Source organism: Papaver somniferum, chromosome 8 (genome assembly GCF_003573695.1).
Source record: "Papaver somniferum cultivar HN1 chromosome 8, ASM357369v1, whole genome shotgun sequence".
NCBI classification, from domain to species: domain Eukaryota; kingdom Viridiplantae; phylum Streptophyta; class Magnoliopsida; order Ranunculales; family Papaveraceae; genus Papaver; species Papaver somniferum.
Genome location: NC_039365.1, coordinates 159,109,297 through 159,130,829, shown reverse-complemented (window position 1 = coordinate 159,130,829; position 21,533 = coordinate 159,109,297). Strand labels below are relative to the sequence as shown.

The 21,533-nt window shown below is 37.3% G+C and overlaps 1 pseudogene; it reads right to left on the bottom strand.

Moving 5' to 3' along the window:
- Positions 1-19,510: 19,510 nt before the first annotated feature.
- Positions 19,511-19,610, bottom strand: LOC113307132 (annotated as a pseudogene).
- Positions 19,611-21,533: the final 1,923 nt, after the last annotated feature.

The following is a 21,533-nucleotide window of genomic DNA, read 5'->3' as shown; positions in this document are numbered from 1 at the left end:
TCATTTTGATGAGACACTTTTCCCGCCGTTAGGGGGAGATGATAAGCCGTCAAAAGAACGACGTGAAATATCTTGGTACACACCAAGTCTGTCTCATCTTGACCCTTGCACTAATCAATCTGAAATTGAGGTGCAAAAGATTATACATCTGCAAAATATTGCAAACCAAATGCCTGATGCATTTACTGATACTGGTCGAATTACAAAATCCTATGTGCCTGCTAGAAATGCTCCAGCTCGGATTGATGTACCGACGGGACAAATTGGGAGCTCAGCGGCAAACGAGTCATCAAAGCCACGCCTGAAGCGTGGACGACCAATTGGTTCAAAAGATTCTGTCCCTCGAAAGAGGAAGAGCCAATCCGTCTCAATCAAAGGTAGTGCTCCTGAAGAGGCTACAGATAGTGCTCCTGAAGAGACAATCAAAGAACGATCCACTTTCTCTGATGAACCTCCTGAAGAGAATAAAGTCTCCGCTGAGACACAGGTACCTGTGAATGAGGAAATTTCCATAAATTATGCATGCGACAAAGAAGTGTGGGATCGTAATACAATAATTGTCGACGATATATTTTCATTCTCAGTAGATACTGAAATCGCCACAGATAATGATGATATTGAACCACACTCTATAGAAGAATGTCGACAAAGAGACGACTGGCCTAAATGGAAAGTGGCAATCCAAGATGAATTGGAATCTCTCTCTAAACGCAACGTTTTTGGGCGCCCAATACAGACACCAGAAAATGTGAATCCTGTAGGTTACAAATGGGTGTTTTTAAGAAAGCGTAATGAGAGAAATGAAGTCGTTCGCTATAAAGCACGATTAGTGGCAAAGGGTTTCCTACAAAAACCTGGGATTGACTATGAAGAGACATACTTCCCTGTTATGGATGCAATTACCTTTCGATATTTAATTAGTCTGGCAGTCTATGGAAGGTTTGACATGCATCTAATGGACGTGGTCACTGCGTATCTATATGGCAAGCTAGATACAGATATTTATATGAAACTTCCGGAAGGATTCAAATTACCTGAAGGGAAAACACGTCATATGTATTCACTAAAATTAAATAAAGCTCTATATGGATTGAAAAAATCCGGGAGAATGTGGTATAATCGCCTCAGTGAATACCTAATAAAAGAGGGATATGTAAACAATCCTATTTGCCCATGTGTATTTATTAAAAAGACAGAATCTGGAATTGCAATAATAGCTGTATATGTAGATGACATCAATTTGATTGGAACTCCTGATGAACTCTCCAGAGCAATTGAATGCTTAAAGAAGGAGTTCGAGATGAAAGATCTCGGTAAAACAAAATTTTGTCTTGGCCTCCAACTTGAGCATTATGAGAGTGGATTTCTTGTCCATCAATCCACTTACACAGAGAAAATATTGAAACGATTTAAGATGGACGAAGCATATCCTCTTAGCACCCCAATGGTTGTTAGATTTCTTGATCCTAAAAGAGATCCATTTCGTCCTAAAGAGGAGGATGAAGCACTTCTTGGTACGGAAGTACCATACTTAAGTGCAATTGGGGCTTTATTATATTTAGCTAAATGTACCAGGCCCGATATTTCTTTTGCAGTAAATTTACTAGCCAGGTATAGTTCTGCGCCAACAAAAATACATTGGACAGGGGTAAAACAGATTTTCCGTTACCTTCGTGGTACTAATGACATGGGTTTGTTCTACTCGAAAGATTATTTAGACTGTGCACAGATAACATGATATACGGATGCTGGATATCTATCAGATCCGCACAAAGGAATCTCTCAGACATGGTACGTTTTTTACCGTTGGCGGTACTGCAATCTCATGGCGTTCCTGTAAGCAGATCATCCCAGATACTTCCTCGAATCACTCCGAGATATTTGCTCTCCACGAAACAAGTAGAGAATGTGTATGGTTGCGGTCATTAATCGAACACATCAGAAGCTCTTGCGGTCTGGCTTCCATAACCAGTGTGCCAACAACAATTTGTGAGGACAACTCGGTGTGCATAGCACAAATGAAGGAAGGCTACATCAAGGGTGATAGAATAAAGCACATTTCACCGAAATTATTTTATTCTCACCACCTCCAGAAAAATAACGAGATTGATATCCAGAAGATACAATCATGTGAGAATTATGCTGATCTATTCACCAAGTCTCTGCCGACTAAAGTTTTTCGGAAGTTGGTATATGGAATTGGAATGCGCCACATGTACAAGCAGACAAATTAATGGAGGTTTTATTCAGGGGGAGTTTTGGACTATAACGCGCTGTACTCTTTTTCCTTCGCCAAGGTTTTGTCCCACTGGGTTTTCCTTTTCAAGGTTTTAACGAGGCAGCATACGCGTGTCCAACACCGTTCTAAGACTTTTGTTGTACTCTTTTTCCTTCGTCCGGGTTTTGTCCTACTGGGTTTTACATGCAAGGTTTTAATGAGGCAACATCTTAAAAATGGTGGTCCAAGGGGGAGTGTAATGTAAGCATGAGATAAAGGATGGCCCACCATTTTATCTCCACCCAAAATTACTCCAGTGCATTCGAGAGAATTCTCACCTCCTCACCTCTTTTGACTATCGTGAACATTCCAGTTTTTACTGGATTACTTTGCGGCTAAGATAAAACCGCCTAAACTTGTGATAAGTATCAATAGCCTGATCTCTAAGTACTGCTAGCACGTGTCCATGTATTAGCCCTTCATATTTGCTATAAATAGCCGAGCAGCTTGTACTTTTTGGATGTAAGAAGAAACAAAACTTCAGAAATGAAATGTTTCCTTTGCTTTCAACCTTCACTTTCAAAGTTAGTAGTTAGTTCAGTAGCTTGTGTTAATTAATTAGTAGTATATACACTATTCGTACCGTAGCCTTACTATATCAGTATCGTGAGTTAATATATAATAGTGAGTTTGGTTAGTAATATCACTTCATAAGACGTTATCAGCACGAATCGCTCGCCGGTCGACGGTCAAGTTGCTGCCGTTCAACAACTAAAACTAAAGGGAGTATAGGTAGTCGTTGTTTCTTTTACTACTTTCTTTAAATGGAAAATCTAACTAAACTCGAATTCACAGGTCTCGATATCTCAGGAAATAATTATATTTCTTGGGCACTTGATACCGAGCTTCATTTGGAAGCTAAAGGCCTCGGGCATACCATTACGGAAGGAAACAACGCGTCCAACCAGGACCGCGCTACGGTTCTAATTTTCCTTCGCCATAATATCCACGATGATTTGAAAAGGGAATATTTGACAGTTAAAGATCCATTTACTTTATGGAACTGTCAGAAAAACGGTTTGACCACCTGAAGTTGGTCATACTTCCAAAAGCTCGGAATGATTGGTTGAACTTGCGGCTGTAAGATTTTCGATCAGTGGCAGCTTATAATTCTGCTATGTTTAAATTATCTCGACATTAAAATTGTGCGGGGAAAATGTCAGTGACGAACAAATGTTAGAGAAAACATTTACAACTTTTCATGCCTCGAATGTGCTCCTGCAGCAGCAATATCGAGAGCATAAATTTACAAAATATTCCGAGCTAATTTCCTGTTTGTTGATTCCAGAGCAGAATAATGAGCTTTTGTTAAGAAACCATGAAGCTCGTCCTGTTGGTTCCGCAGCGGTGCCTGAAGCACACGCTGCTACGCATTTTAGACGAGGAAATAATCATGGTAACAAAGGAAAACATGGAAATGGTAAAGGAAACCAACGTGGGGGCCATAAAAATGAACGAGGAAAGGGTGTCCGTTACCAGCCGTACCAACGACCGCTAAAAATTGCGGAACCAAAGGAGCCGAAGAAAGAAAAGGGAAAGGGTTCTTCTAGTCAACCTCCTCAGAAAAGTGTTTGCTATCGGTGTGGCTTAACTGATCACTGGCAGCGTACCTGTCGTACGCCGGAACATTTTGTTAGGCTCTATCAGGCGTCCCTGAAGCGACCTGCCGAAGACATAGAGACAAATTTAATTGAAGCCAGTGCACCTAGTACCAGTGATACCCACTTGGATGTATCTGATTATCTCGTTGACCTTGAAAGGGGCTTTATTATATTTAGGAAAACTGGTTATAAAACCATCCTTAACCAAAGTTATTATTGAGTCACCAACATTCCTACAGAGGATACATGGTGACATTTGTGGGCCTATCCACCCACACTGTGGACCATTTCAATACTTTATGGTATTGATAGACGCATCTTCTAGATGGTCTCATGTCTGCTTATTATCAACACGTAATGTTGCATTTGCCAGACTGCTTGCCCAAATTATTCGGTTGCGAGCCCATTTTCCGGACTTTCCTATTAAGTCCATTCGGCTTGATGGCGCTAGTGAATTTACATCTAAGGCTTTTGATGCTTATTGCCTTTCTGTTGGTATTGATGTCGAGCATCCTGTAGCACATGTGCACACTCAGAATTGATTAGCTGAGTCTTTTATAAAGCATCTTCAGTTGGTTGCTCGACCCATGCTTATGAGGACTAAATTACCAGTTTCTTCATGGGGACATGCTATTTAGAACGCATCGGCTTTAGTCCGACTTCGACCAACTGCTAGCCATCAATACTCCCCTTTACAACTTGTCTTGGGAAAGCAACCAGATATTTTGCACTTACGTGTCTTTGGTTGTGCTGTTTATGTGCCTATTGCACCACCACAACGCACTAAATTCGAACAACAACGTCACCTTGGTATTTATATTGGTTTTGATTCACCGTCTATTATAAGGTATTTAGAGCCTTTAACAGGCGATGTCTTTACAGCTAGATTTGCAGATTGTCATTTTGATGAGACACTTTTCCCGCCGTTAGGGGGAGATGATAAGCCGTCAAAAGAACGACGTGAAATATCTTGGTACAAACCAAGTCTGTCTCATCTTGACCCTTGCACTAATCAATATGAAATTGAGGTGCAAAAGATTATACATCTGCAAAATATTGCAAACCAAATGCCTAATGCATTTACTGATACTGGTCGAATTACAAAATCCTATGTGCCTGCTAGAAATGCTCCAGCTCGGATCGATGTACCGACGGGACAAATTGGGAGCTCAGCAGCAAACGAGTCATCAAAGCCACGCCTGAAGCGTGGACGACCAATTGGTAGATTGTTTTACCTAGATGAGTAGAAATATTTCTGCTAGTGCTGTTCTTAGTTGATGTTGTTTCCTTCTTCTTCTTCTCTCAAGTGGGGGAGAATGGGAGAAAGATGAAGGAAACGAGTGAATAAGGCTTTTTTTCTTTTCTTTTCTTTTCTATTTTAATTTTCTGAAATTTTTATGTAAGCATGAGATAAAGGATGGCCCACCATTTTATCTCCACCCAAAATTACTCCAGTGCATTCGAGAGAATCCTCACCTCCTCACCTCTTTTGATTATCGTGAACATTCCAGTTTTTACTGGATTACTTTGCGGCTAAGATAAAACCGCCTAAACTTGTGATAAGTATCAATAGCCCGAGCTCTAAGTACTGCTAGCATGTGTCCATGTATTAGCCCTTCATATTTGCTATAAATAGCCGAGCAGCTTGTACTTTTTGGATGTAAGAAGAAACAAAACTTCAGAAATGAAATGTTTCCTTTGCTTTCAACCTTCATTTTCAAAGTTAGTAGTTAGTTCAGTAGCTTGTGTTAATTAATTAGTAGTGTATACACTATTCGTACCGTAGCCTTACTATATCAGTATCGTGAGTTAATATATAATAGTGAGTTTGGTTAGTAATATCACTTCATAAGAGAAATGATATTTTTGTTGTTTTTTCCTCTTTAATGGATCACGTGCTAAATACATGTTTTTATTTTGTCTTTAATATTTTTGACCGGTTAGATTGTTTTTATACGTGACTTATTGCGCATTAACTTGGATTTTTAGGGGGCAAAACTGTTGTCTGTTTTATTGCCTGCGGTAGCTTAAATGGTCTCGCGTTTTATTTGAACAATTAATTGGGGATATATAAACTAATTGGGATATTTCACTATAGCTGCCGGCATGGTTTTTCAATGCCGATAATTTATCGACCATGCCGATTTCATTGAAAAACTGTGCCGGCAGCTACAGTAAAAATATCTCTCACTTAGTTTATATCCTCCAATTAATCCTCCTTTTTTTTTTAAGGTTAGTGCTTCGAATTTTCAATAATATGAGAATTTGCTTACAATAACATCGATTACATTAATACACAAATTAAAATATAAAGTACAAGATTTACGTGATTCGAAAATTAAAGAGACAAAGAATGTTAAAAATACTGAATATTCATAATCCGAAAAGAAATTTGATAGGAATTTGATGTCTTGATGGTTTGAAATCACTGTATAAAACGTTCGCCGTAGAACTTAAATGATTTCACGAAGAACTAATATACATGAATTGCTCCAATCGATTTTGAATTTTGTTGATCTTTTCCGGTTCGATCAACACGTTCGAAAATTGATCTTCCTTGTAATGTGCCTGTTATAAGAAATGATAATGGCAATGATATACCATATCTATCGCAATATAAAAATACAGGAGAAAACCTGCCATTAATTGCTAATAATGCAATTTTGTTTTATTTAAATATATATATATACATAATCTATATTACTCTAACCGATTTTAAGTTCAATTAAAATCTGGGTAGAAAATCAACAGTTATTGAGACAACAATGAAGAAGATGAATGCAACCCATGAAAATAATTGTTTGGTAATCGCTTGTTTTAAGATAGAGTTGCAGAGCAGAAATAGGAAAGAGAACGAATCAAGGCTTCCCCAAGCCGCTTTATTTGTTATTTTATGCGGTATGGTCGTTTCTAATTTTACCGTTTAGAGGCCCAAGCACTTGTTAATTGTTCTTGTCTTATACTCCCTCCGTCCAAGTTATATAGGTTGAGAAATCAAATACCTTAGACTAAGAAAAACATGAGTTTTATAAAAATTCATCTGCTTTTTTAAGTTGTCCCTTACTTTTATGGCGAAAACTAGGAAAATAAGATTAGTTTTAGTATACTATTATCATAAATAAGCGTAATGTATGGAAGAAAAAAAAAGAAAGTAAAACTCCGCCTATATGACGTGGATGAAGGGAGTATCTGACAAGTAGTAAGCACGTGCATTGCACGTCATCAATGTTATTTTTTCTTACTTTGCAAATAATACGTTGGTGCTTCGACACCATATGTTATACTTTTCACCCGTAGATTATTCGTTGTTTTTTATTATGTACTTGCGGTTCAATAAAAAAAAATTGTAGAATTTTTTCATTTATTCTTAAACCATGTCTAACTTTTGAGGAAAAAGCATATAAAAATTTGGAGAAACTTAAAAAAGTTTGAAAACAAAAATTTGATATCATTATTTATGCTCGTTGCGTGGATAATTTAATAGGCTTTCTGAATATATAAAATTCACCAAAATACGACCTGTAACTTGAAAGATACGAAGTTTTAAAATATATAAAAAGGGCATCTACTCTTATGTCCCTGTAAATATTCTTTATATCACTCTTTTAAAATCTAACAGTTGATAAAAACGATGAAATTTAATAATCCAACGGCGGAGAACAATTTTGTGACGGAAGTCTTTTTTGAAATATTCCTATATCTGATGGTTCAAAATTAATGTAGGAGATCTGACGGTTATGAAGGATGGAGAATTGATATTCTCTTGCTCACATTAAAAAGGGGGAGATCACATCCTCACATATAGGATTTCGTTTAATTTGTAGTCACAAAAATAATCAAGAAAGTCGTAATGAAACATGATAACAAAAAGAAATGAGATTGAGATTTCTAAGAACTTTCACAGTTGTTATATGGTCGCAGCATATGATTTGGGGACCTCCTCAAATTTAGATAATTATGAGACTTGCATAAAACTTAGAGTATCATAGGCAAATTAAATAATTTAAAGAATTATTTACCGATAAAAATACCGAATTGAAAAACTTGAATAAAACTAACATAAGAGTTGAACTCGGATTTTAAATACCGACAAAAAGAGTTTTTCCATTGTACCAGAAGAATTTCTATCTAAAGAAACCTTTTTTATTAAACGTTAATAAATTTGCAAAACCTACAAATTTAGGGGCCTTACGTCGTTGCCTAGATCGTCTATGTTATGTATCTTGGTATAACTAATCACAATGCCTGACTTATAATTTGGTATGACTGGTTTTTATTATTTGGTGTAACCGATCTTAAGTAATCACCATGTGATGGTATGATCGATATTTTTAATTAGTGTGAACGATCATCGTAATTGGTGTAACCGATCCTAGTAATTGGTGTGACCGATCACAGAGAGTTGTGTAATTGATCCTTGTAATTGCTAACCGGTCCTGGTAACTGGTGTGACCTATCACAAGCAATACCACGAGAATATGGAACCGATCATTGTAACTGGTGTAACCGATCCTAGTGACTGGTGTGACCTGTTAAAGCGTTGCTCGGTCGAATTCGCATGCGTTGCTATCTCAAGCATGTTTGTTAATGTTAGTGATCAAAACTATAAGTCTTGATTTCTAGCCTATTTATAGATGTCTCGGACTAGGACATAGATTGTGTAGTTGAGCTTAGACTTCACTGTGTTCATCATTTGAAGACGAAGAACTACTAAGGGGAGCTTGTGGAACTTCATTGACAAAAGGTATGTGGATACTTAAACTTATCAATCACTTGGAAAGTCTATTTCTACTCTATCTCCTATATCGAGACATAAGTTGTATTACGATATAGTTTTCTATATACACATTTGAGATTTCGAGTTGAGTTTATCTCACTTACATATTTCTCGAAATATGTGTTGGCAAGCTTTCGCTTCGACCAAGTTCATCTTACATCATGTGAAAATTGCCGAGTAACATCTTATATGGTTTGTGTGATACAATCATTTGGTGTAGTCTTGGAATGTTTCCTTATGATTATTTCAATAACTTGAAAATTGCTTTGATGCTAATAATGTGTGAAAACGTCTATTGTCATCCTCTAAGAAAGTTTCAATGATTGAAATAAGAGTTTAGAACACTTAACCATTATTGGATATGTCATGTTGTGCACTCTTTCACATATGTAATCCATGTCCGGGAACCATAGTATGCGCACCCGTTTACATACCTATTGGTTTGAGAAATCCGGGAACCTAAGTATGCGTACCCATTTGCATACTGTCCTACAAGTTGATGTCCAAGAATTTCTGCTGGGATTGAAAGTTCGCGTACCCGTTTGCTTACTGGAGAAACCCAATCTTAGTCCGGGTATTTCAAGTATGCGTACTCGTTTGCATACTTGAAGGTTAAAGTTCTAAAATCGGTTATGAACATAAACATTCATATAATAAGGAATGCAATCTTTGGAAACCGTGGCTATAATGTTCATGATTGATTCGAGTGAATCAAACCGATTTTGCTTCAATTGTATTCTTGTATAGTTCTATGAGAATATAGCACTCGAACAACTCTTTAAGTAGTTTCATTTGAGTCATTTGAACTAGTTATGGTTAAGATAAATAAGGTTGAATGAGAGTAATCATATGGCTAACCTCGGTTAACTATTTGTGAACCAACACGGTGTATACGTTTAGGTACGGTTACATAATATAAATAAGGGTACATTTCATTTGTGTATAACAAGCTAAGTTCGATCTAACAGTTGAAAGATATTAGCTTGGTTGAATCGGGTTTTTCATCTAACGGTGAATATTAAATGCTTCGTTACCAAGATAACCGGGATTGGAAACCCTGATTTGAAAACTATATAAATGAGAACTCTAGCAACTGGGAAAACTAATCCCCACACCCCCTGTGTGTTACTAGTTGCATAAACTAGAGTCGATTCTCCTTTAACCTTAGGTTTCTATCGAGCCCCTGTAGGTTAACGACTTCAAAGACTTCATCGGGATTGTGAAGCCAGACCCAACTATTTTCTTTGTAGTTGCGTGTTCTAATCTTACCCGATTCTATCGTATTGAGTTCAATTGAAATAATTAACTAGAGATTAATTTCTCCGATATGCAAGATAAAAGTAATCACAAACATCTTCGTCTCATCATTTGTGATTCCACGGTATCTTGTTTCGCTAGTCTATTAATACTATTGTGAGGTGATTAATAATAATAGGTTGTTCTTTGGGAATATAAGACCGGTTTATCAATTGGTTCCCGTTCACCTTGATTTATCAAAAGACAGAACAAACACTCTTGGGTATTTCTGTGGGAGGCAGATTTATTCAATCTATAGACTTTTCTATGTGAGACAGATTTTTTTATCAAGTCTTCGACTTTGGGTCGTAGCAACTCTTGGTTGTAGGTGAGATCAACTAAGGGAATCAAGTGTGTAGTATCCTGCTAGGATCAGAAACGTTAGGAACGTAATTGTACCTTGAATCAGTGTGAGATTAATTAGGGTTCAACTACAGTCCAGTCCGAAGTTAATTGGTAGTAGGCTAGAGTCTGTAGCGGCTTAATACAGTATGGTGTTCAATCTGGACTAGGTCCCGAGGTTTTTCTGCATTTGCGTTTTCCTCGTTAACAAGATTATGGTGTCTGTGTTATTTGTTTTCCGCATTATATTTTGTTATATAATTGAAATATCACAAGTTGTGCATTAAGTTCAATCAATTAGAATATCCGACCTTGGGTTGTTGATTTAAATTCATTGACACTTGAACATTGGTCTTTGGTACCGTTTAACTTACTCCCCTTATATTCAATCGGTCTCGCAGAGTTCTATTTGCTGATTGCGGATTGAATTAAGAGTTAGAGATATTAAACTCTTTGATATACTATTCTCTAGATTGAGTCTGACTGTCTAGTTGGTTCTCTAGAAAGTATATTGGAGTAAGTCCTCTCAGATTATCAAACGAATTGTTGGGTGTGGTTGTTAGACCCCCGCATTTTCAATTGGTATCAGAGCATGCAAACACATTAAAGACCTCATAAGTATGTGTTTGTAGCGATCTGATGATGGATAATATTGTCTCTGAAAACGCTTCACCGAAAATGGATAAACTCAACATCGAGAGTGTTCTAGAAACCATCGACAAGGTTGAGAATCCTGATTTGAAAAATCATCAATTTCTTGTGTCTCAAAAAACTTCGATGGATAAGGGAAATTGATGGTTCTCATTGCAAAGTTTATATCAAAAAACCTAAACCTCGAGAACGCTCTGAAGAGGTTGTTGACCTCCAGAAAAAGTTAGATAAATAAATCCAGATCAATTCTGATATTACTGCAGAAATTGCAAAGCTTAAGGATTTGAAGTCTGTAAAGTCTTTTTCAAAGGTTTTAAATGACGCCTCTAATTCTTCTTTGAAGAATTTCCGCAAGTCAGGTGATAAGCAAGGTCTAGGCTTTGAGAAACCTGAAAGTGCTCAGAACTCTTCGAACAAGGTTTATGATGTTGGTACATGTTTGTTTTGTGGTTCTCGTAATCACTTTCATCATGTGTGTTTGTCTTTCAAGAAAAGACTAAAGTTTGTTGGTGATCTTCATAAGAAAGCTATATAAATTTTGTCGTCTCTTAAAAGACATTCAATACTAACAAGAAATCCTAAAGTGGTTAGTAGTGCTAGTATGGGAGCTTTTTCTCTCAAGTCAACATCACCCTTTCAATGGTTCCTTGATAGTGGGTGTAGCAGGCACATGACTGGAGATATCTCATAGTTTATCAACTCAAGCGATTTTGATGGTGTACCAGTAACTTTTGGAGATGATAGCTGCTGCTAGATAAGAAAGAAGGGGACAATCAAGTTACCTAGCGTTCCTGAAATTCATTATGTCGTATACATTAAAGGTATGACTGCTAATATTCTTTCTATTAGTCAAATCCGTGACAAAGGCCATAAAGTTGTCTTCAATGATAAAGGATGTGACATTGTTGACAAATCTGGAAAAGTGATTTTTAAAGTATCGCGTGGAAAAAATAACTGTTATCTTCTAGATACTCAGTTCAGTAATTGTTGCAATTTGACTAAGGTAGAATCTACACACCTTTGGCATGAGCGTTTTGGTCACATCAATTATCGTCTTCTAACTAAAATCATTAACAAAGAACTTGTTAGAGGCATTCCCAAAATCAATTCTAAGGTTGAAGGTGTATGTGGTGTCTTTCAAAAGGGTAAACAAACGAAAGTTCTACACAAATCATCTCGAAATATTCTCACCAAAGCTCCACTTGATTTAATTCATCTGGATCTTTTCGGCCTAATTCAACAAACTACAGTGATTGGGAAGAAGTATGCTTTGTTTATGGTAGATGATTATACCAGATTCACCTGGGTGGCATTTTTAGCTCACAAGAATGAAACACCCAGTGAGTTCAAGATTATTGTTAATAGAATCCATAATGAACAAGGTCGTAAACTAAAGAAAATTAGAAGCGATTGTGGCATAGAATTCAACGACACCAAAGTATTTGAATACTGTGACTCTTTGGGAATTATTCAACAATACTCTCCACCTATCACTCCGCAAGCAAATGGAGTTGCAGAAAGGAAGAATAGAAATATTCAGGAAATGGCAAGGGTAATGCTCCATAACAAAAACTTACCGTTAAGGTTTTGGGGTGAGGATGTTTTTATGGCTTGCTATTTGATCAATCGTGTTTACTTACGGTCAAAGACCTTAAACACTCCCTGTGAGTTGTGGTACGGTAAGAAACCCAACTTACACTATCTCGGAGTGTTCAGCAGTAAGTGTTACATTCTAAAGGATCATGAACAGAAAGGGAAGTTTGATTCGAAAAGCAATGAGGGTATTTTTCTTGGCTATGCATCTGACAGTCGTGGTTTCCGAGTCTTTAATCTCATAACCCAAGTCATGATGGAATCGGAAAATGTTATCATTGATGATCTAAGTAATTTTCCTCATGATGACTCTCCTGATGAATTGCCTCCAACCGAAAGAATTGAGAAAATCAAAGAAACGTCAGAATCAGAAGAAGTTGTTCCAACGGTTTCTGATCCTGATGTCTCTAGTGATGAAGAGGAAAGCTCTAGTCAGGCTATTCCTTTTGAACAATAACATGTCAGTCTACGACACCTTTGGGTTCAAAGGAATCATGATACTAACAATATCATTGGAGGTAGGGATTCTACTGCCAAGAGGAGAGGTCAACTTCAAAATATTTGCAATTTTGGTCGTTATCTATCGCAAGTGGATCCTAGGAATATTGATGAAGCTCTTAGTGATCCCTTTTGGGTAAATGAAATGCATGAATATTTAAATGAATTCCAAAGACAAGATGTATGGAAACTCGTACCTTGTCTCCCCCCCCCCCCCCAATATAAATATTGTTGGTACCAAATGGATATTTAAGAACAAGTCTGATGAATATGACACCATTGTCAGAAACAAAGCTAGACTTGTCGCTTAGGGATATTCACAGATTGAAGGAATTGATTTTGACGAAACCTTTTCTCCTGTGGCACGCCTTGAGTCCATTCAATTATTATTAGCTCATGCTTGTTTTCTTAAGGTTAAGCTGTTTCAAATGGACATTAAATACGCTTTCCTAAATGGAAACTTAAAGGAAGAAGTCTATGTCCCTCAACCTAATGGATTTGAAAACCCTGATTTTCTCGATCATGTCCTTAAGCTCAACAAGGCATTGTACGGGTTAAAACAAGCACCTCGTGCCTGGTTTGAAAAACTAACTACTTCCCTTCTTGGGAAAGGTTGTTCAAGAGGTGAAGCTCATAAAAATTTGTTTACCAAATGGAGTGGGAAATATGTTGTAATTGCTCAAGTTTATGTAGATGATATCATCTATGGATCAACATCGGAGAAACTTGCAAAAGATTTTCAAGTCTCTCTTGGCAAGGAGTTTGAGATGAGAAATGTTGGTGAATTAAAATTCTTTTTGGGTTTACAAATTCAACAACACAAGGATGGAATTTACTTATCTCAAGAAAAATATGCAAAAATTCGTGTTTCAAGATTCGGTCTTGATAAGTCAACTCCAAAACTTACTCTTATGCCTACCACGGGTAAACTACATAGAGATGAGAAAGGTGTAAATATGAATCAAAAAATTTATCGATCTATCATTGGAAGTCTTTTATATCTCACTTCCATGAGACCTGACATTGCTTTTAGTGTTGGTTGCTGTGATAGGTTTCAGGAAAATCCAAAGGAATCTCATCTTGCCGCCACAAAGAGGATCATACGTTACATTAATCACACTGCCAGGTATGGTCTTTCCTAAACTTTTGATACTAACACTGACCTTACTGCCTATTCAGATGCTGATTGGGCAGGATGCGTGGAAGACAAAAAAAAGTACATCAAGGGGATTCTACTATGTAGGGATGAATCTTGTAGCTTGGCATAGCAAGAAACAAAATTCACAATCTCTCTCAACATGTGAAACATAATACATTGATGCCGGTTCATGTTGTACTCAACTCCTATGGATGAAACAAATGCTTGCTGATTATGGAATTGATTTCGGAATAATGAAGATCTTTTATGATAGCTCAAGTGGGATTTGCATCACTGAGAATCATGTTGAGCACTCAAGGACTAAGCACATAGACATAAGGTACCATTTTATTCGAGATCTTTATGAAAATGGTATCATTACTATGGATTTTGTGCCTTCTGAACAACAATTGGCTGATATTCTCACCAAACCATTAGACATTGCCACATTTCAACACCTACGGCAGTCTATTGGTGTTGTTCTAGTTTATTAGTTCTCCATAACTCTTTCCCCTGCTTTTATCTCAATCTGTTGGGCAATTGAGTTTGGAATTCCCATAGTGGTTTTGCTTCATGTTTGCATTTTTTTCTAATAGATGTGTTTTTGTCAAGTATCCGAGTGTTCTTTAGAAATCCTTCTTTTCTTGTAAAAGCAAGGTCGCCTTTGTTGTTCTTTCGGGAATGACATTTTATGGGGAAGAGTTCTTAATTGAACTTGTGCTTAATTACCAAATCTTTGTAGGGAGTGCAGTATTGGAATAACATAAGGGTTATCTTGTATCTTTATAAACTCCTTGATGAATGCATTTAGCTTCGGTTTTATGATTACATCAAAATAAGTTGGTATGTTATTCTCTTTTGGTCATGAAGTATCTCTATGAAAATTTCATGAGGATCCCACTAGTTTTAGTACCTTTGCCAATTTATACTGACAAAAAGGGGGAGAATTAATGTGTAGTTTCATACTGCAAAAACATATGGTTTACGGATCATTATGTCAGGGGGAGTGGTTTTCATTTTGAGATGAAGTATTGACTAAGGGGGAGTGATACATATCACCATAGTATTGTTGTCAAAGTTATGATACAATTGAACTTTTATGATGTGTAATAATACTATGACACTGTATAACAATGATCAAGAGCACTTGTTTTCTCATTGTTACTGCTACGGATCTTCAACAACTATGATGTTGAGTTGAACACGTTTAGAATCATGGAGTACTTGGAAGTGACGAAGTTTTCGAGTCGTGTTGAAGATCCAAGGAGATCAAGCATTTGGATGAGAAGCTAATTTTATTTATTTATTTTGTAATCCATATGTATTGATAGTTTTTCATTAAAATTGACAAAGGAGGAGATTGTTAGAGCATTGCTCGGTCGAACTCGCATGCGTTGCTATCTCAAGCATGTTTGTCAATGTTAGTGATCAAAACTATAAGTCTTGATTTCTAGCATATTTATAGATGTCTCAGACTAGGACATAGATTGCGTAGTTGAGATTAGACATCACGGCGTTCATCATTTGAAGACGAAGAACTACTAAGGGGAGCTTGTGGAACTTCATCGACAAAAGGTATGTGGAGACCTAAACTCATCTATCACTTGGAAAGTCTATTTCTACTCCATCTCCTATATTGAGACATAAGTCGTATTACGATATAGTTTTTTATATACACATTTGAGATTTCGAGCTGAGTTTATCTCGCTTATATATTTATCGAAATATGTGTTGGCAAGCTTCCGCTTCGACCAAGTTCATCTTACATCATGTGAAAATTGCCGAGTAACATCTTACATGGTTTGTGTGATACAATCATTTGGTGTAGTCTTGGAATATTTCGTTAGGATTATTTCAATAACTTGAAAATTGCTTTGATGCTAATAGTGTGTGAAAACCGCTATTGTCATCCTCTAAGAAAGTTTTAATGATTGAAATAAGATTTTAGAACACCTAACCATTATTGGATATGTCATGTTACACTATTTCACATATGTAATCCATGTCCGGGAACCATAGTATGCACACCCATTTGCGTACCTGTTGGTTTGAGAAATCTGGGAACCTAAGTATGCGTACCCGTTTGTGTACTGGCGTACAGGTTGATGTCCGAGAATTTCTGCTGGGATTGAAAGTTCGGTATTTGATAGGCACATTTTTGTGTCTTATATAATCTCAATTGGATATATTATTAGTGCTCTATTTTATATTTATTATGACTTTTTATGTCTCTGTAGGTATTTTTGGAGAAATAAGCTTTTGCGGCGAAATTGGCTAAAAAAGTGGTTTTTGCGCTCGTGGGAGAAAATTACTACACTGACTCTCACTTTGGATAAGGGGTGACCTAATTACTAAGGGGCATCCATTTCCAGGCATCTGCTAAAGGGAGACCAGCACAGGATAGGGGGAGGTCACTTTCTTCTCAAAATTCGAATATTTTTTTGGCGGGAGAAATAACCAGTGAGCAACCAAATTTTCGTTTGGATTTCGAAGATGTTTGAGTGAGATTCAATGGCTGAAATTTGCTGGGCTAGACGTGATTCAACTAAACAAGCCTGGTATGTGCGCTGGAATCAATCGAATTGGGCTGGATAATCCAAAATAAGGAAACAGAGTTTGAGTTTTGTACGGGTCTCTGTTTGGGTTGATTTTTGGTAATTCAGGGAGACTAAACGCGTGAAATTGTTTCCTAAGGTAGTATTCTATCTAAGGAAGAGTTTAAGACAATCGGGAAAGCTCAGAATTGGCTAGGGAAGTCGGCAGAAGAGATAATTTCCGTGACTTGCACGTAAAGAAAAAGCGAGAATTAATCGTTATTTTAAGGTTTCTGAGTAGTATAAAAGGTGTGTTTAATTCCCAGAAAAGAGAACGAAGTTATTGGAGCAGTCGCAGAGGAGTTAGAAACCCTACAGAGCCATATTGATCAAGTTGCAGGAAACCGTATTCTGCTGCCGCTGCTGCTGAAGAACATCCGCTGCAAATAAGAACAATGTCTCAAATTTGTAACGCTGCTACAGTGACTTCTTTGTAACATCAGTCCTTTGTCTTGCAACGCCAATACATCGTTGCAAACATCCAGTGTTATAGTTTTTCATCTTTAATCAACTTTTGAGCAACAAACATGTATTTTGAGCAAGTGATTAATATGAGGAGCTAAACCCCATTGCTGAGGCGATAGAGGAAGCTATTTTCCAACAAGAAGTGGTATATTCTATTTTATTTATTTATTTGCAATTATTTTATGATTATTTTCCTTGGTTGAAAATTGTTTGAATGATCCTTGTTAAGCAATTGTGATTTCTTTTGATAGAACATACTTGGACCTAGGTTTTTGATGTTCTATGCTTTGGATTTACACTTGTTATTTTGAGAATCTACTAGTTGCAATAAGTTAGAATCAACTTGAACGAGAAAATTGCATAAATATAAATATTGGGATTAAATCACTTTGAACTTGGAAAATAGTGGAATCTTAGCCTCAGTGTTCTTTTAATATTGATATCATCTTTGATTGAGTTTGTGACAATTTTTAGTTGTTTTCTATTTTAGTTTTAGAATTTAAGTCTATATTTTATCCTTCGCAAATCGAACCTTGAACCACTTTTACCACTATCTACAAATCACATCAATTTTTGGCGCCGCCGACGCGGATTTGCTTTAGGGTTTTTAGACTTAGTTTTTTTTTTTTTTTTTTTTTTTTTTTTTTTTTTTAATTTTTTAGGTTTTTATTATTTTTGTTCTTTTTTACGTTTTTGGGTATTTATCTTTTGTCTACAGGTTTTGGATCATAAAGCGAATTGAGCCAAGGAGTTTGGTGATTTCGTAAAGACTGGAACTTAAAGCATAAAGACTTGGAGCGAAAGATTAAAGCGAAAAGAACGAAGAAGAAGACAATTTCTTTTTAGATTTTTTTTTTATTTTTTTAGGGTTTGTTTATTTTTCTTTATTAAAAAAAGAGAGAGAGAGAGAGAGAGAGAGAGAGAGAACTGTATTAGGGTTTGCTATTTTTGTAATTTTTCTTTTCTTTTTGGACACTTGGACATTGGACTTTGGACATTATTATTTTTAAACCCTAAGGAAGGGTTGGTTTAAATACAAACTGTGTGCAGGGAAGGACGGTGATTACGATATCACCTCGGCCCCTCGGGTTCGTACATAACATAGGAGTTGTGTCCCGAATCAACTTCAGCGGTTCTTCGCCCGTCTGGTACGGGAGGTAAGTTTTTCGAAACACCCGCGAATCCCCTGTCAGCGGGTTTACTGTATTCCTTAAGGTGAATATATGCTGAGGACTTGAATACGGTTTCTTTTAATTCCTAGTAAAGGGCAAGGACTGGCCGTACAAGATAAGGGTTCAGATTTCATCACCGTTCTCTTCTTGCCCTCCTTAGGAACACGAAACCAAACGCGAACCTAAGCCTAAAATTTTGACTAGAACGAGACCTATAGGGTAACGATCTTAATAGGAAAGTCGTTCGAAGAATATTGGTTACTCTTTTGAGCATACTTCGAAGTTCTTGACGGTTTCTGTGAGTTGAATGCGTGACTGCGCCGCCTTGTAACCGGTGAGGCCTTGGGTATCAAAGCTCCACTGAGCTTCCCTCGCCTTGATTCAACTTACTTTGACTCGGATTGATTCCAGAGGGGTTTGCTCAGATTGTAACGAGTTCCTTTTCGAAAGAATAGAAGCTGGTCTAGTGACAATCTAAGTGGAGCCATCATGATTTTTGTTTGCTAGAAATTTAGGTTTGATTTGGTTGAGTCAGCCTTGTTTTGTGTTTGCATAGAATTCCCTTCCTTATTCTGTTGCATGCCTGAACGTAAAAGAGACGCCCTAGGTAGATTTGTTAAAGAGAAACCTAGTAGTTCTAAGCGTCTTGATTACCTCAATTTAGAGAGTCCGATTCGTGAAGATTCCGTTTTTGAACGTCCGTTTGAAGAGAAAATCCCTGATAGTCCAATAGCGCCAGAAATGGCAACTTTGAAAGCCTTGTTGAATCCTACTAGGACTACTCGTCCCTCGTGTATCAAGTTACCTGAAACTGAAGCAAATTATGAACTTAAGCCTGGAACCTTACAGTTGCTCCCAATCTTTTTAGGAAAAGAAAATGAAAACCCCTATTTCCATGTTAGGGACTTTGAGGAAATTTGTAGTACCCTGAAAATTAGAAACCTTGATGATGATGCTTTAAAACTCAGGTTATTCCCCTTTTCCTTAAAAGATAAAGCCAAATCGTGGTTGTATAGTTTGGCTTCCGAATCAATTGAAACCTATGAACAACTTACATCCGCCTTTTTGAACAAGTTTTTCCCTAGGCACAAAACCTCGTCTATTAGGACGCAAATCTGCACGTTTACACAACAGGAGGGAGAATCTTTGTATAGGTATTTGGAAAGGTTCAATGATTTATTAGCCCAATGTCCTCATCATGGTTTAGAAAAGGTTAGGTTAGTTCAGATCCTTTATGAGGGTTTAGATTATCCCACCACAACTACAGTAGAGTCCATGTGTACAGGTGGGTTTGAAAACCAAACAGTTGATAATGCGATGACATACTTGCATGAAATCGCCGAAAAGACCCAACAATGGGAAAGTAATAGGGTACCCCAGAAAACAATTCTTCTAGGCAGAGGAAACGTTAATAGGGTAGAAGAAAGCTACGAATCAGATGCCAAAATTGCTGCTATAGCAAAAAGGTTAGAAGCTTTAGAAGTGGGTCATACTAGTGGTAGAATAGAGCCTTTTTGGGAAGGCAATACTGTTGAAGAGCAAGCCAATGCTCTTTATAACAACACTAGATTCGATAACCGTCAGAAGTTTGACCCATATTCAGAAACCTATAATCCTGGCTGGAGAAACCATCCCAACCTTTCTTGGTCTAAGGGCCAGAATCAAGGTCAGTCTAGTAACTCTCAAGCTCCCCCAGGTTTTGGATATACTAAGAATCCTTCAGCCCCGTCACAGTTTCAGAACCCTCCGGATAAGAAGATTATGAGTTTAGAAGAGTCTCTTGCTTTGTTAACTCGTGACACTATGCAGTTTCAGCAATCTGTTTCTCAAGGTATAGAAGAAAATAAGAGAACAGGTCAGGCTAACTCTCAGGCTATTTCCGAGTTGAAAACCCAGGTTAGTCATATAAATGAGTCTTTAAGAGAAAGAGGTAAGTTTCCTAGTCAAACTCAACCCAACCCTAGAGGATCTCATGAAGTAGGTGCAAAACCATCGAATCAGTTGAATGCTATTAGAACCCTTAAGAGTGGTAGAGTAGTAGACATTCAGGTAAACATGCCCAATAGTGAACATACTGTAGTTCACCCCTCAGGATCTCATCCCTCAGGACCGCTAACTAAGGGGACTGATAAAATTTCCAATGATGCTGACTCAGTTCCTGAGAGGTCTGATCCTGTGCCTAGATCCCCATTTCCCCAGCTGTTAGCACCAACAAAGAAGGAATCGAACTTTAATGACATATTGGAGGTTTTTAAGCAAGTTACCATAAACCTTCCTTTATTAGATGCAATTAGGCAAATTCCTGCTTATGCCAAGTTCCTTAAGGATATGTGTACGCGAAAGCGAAAACTTAGCGTCCATAAGAAAGCCTTTTTAGCTAGTCATGTAAGTTCAATCATTCAGAACACTACCACTCCAAAGTACAAAGACCCAGGTTCCCCAACCATTGCTTGCACAATAGGTAAACATCGGGTAAAAAAATCTTTACTTGACTTAGGAGCCAGTGTGAACTTACTGCCGTATCATGTGTACTTACAACTAGGTCTTGGTAAAATGAAACCTACTCAGATAACACTGCAGTTAGCTGATAGGTCTGTCAAAATTCCTCGAGGAGTTATCGAGGATGTTCTTATTGAGGTCGAAAAGTTTATTTATCCTGTGGATTTCGTGGTCTTAGATACCAAACCTGTCCCTGACCCAGAGAACCAGATACCTGTGATTTTAGGTCGCCCATTTTTAGCTACGTCTAATGCGATCATAAAATGTCGAAATGGTATTATGAATCTATCTTTTGGTAATATGACTATTGAGTTAAATATTTTTAATGTCAATAAGCTGCATTCTGAGCTAGATGACACGTGCATTGAAGAGGTGAACATGATAGGAACCTTAGTTCAGGAGTCATTACCAAATATCGCATCGGAAGATCCATTAGAGAGTTGTCTAGCCCACTTTAACATGGATTTCGACGAAGATAGCAACATTGAACAAGTGAATGCTATGTTGGATTCTATTCCTATGTTAGATACTGATAAATGGAAAGCTAGGTTCGAACCATTACAAGCTTTTGAGTCTACCTTAATCCCTTGTTTAGAAGAGCCTCCTAAGTTGGACCCTAAATCTGCATT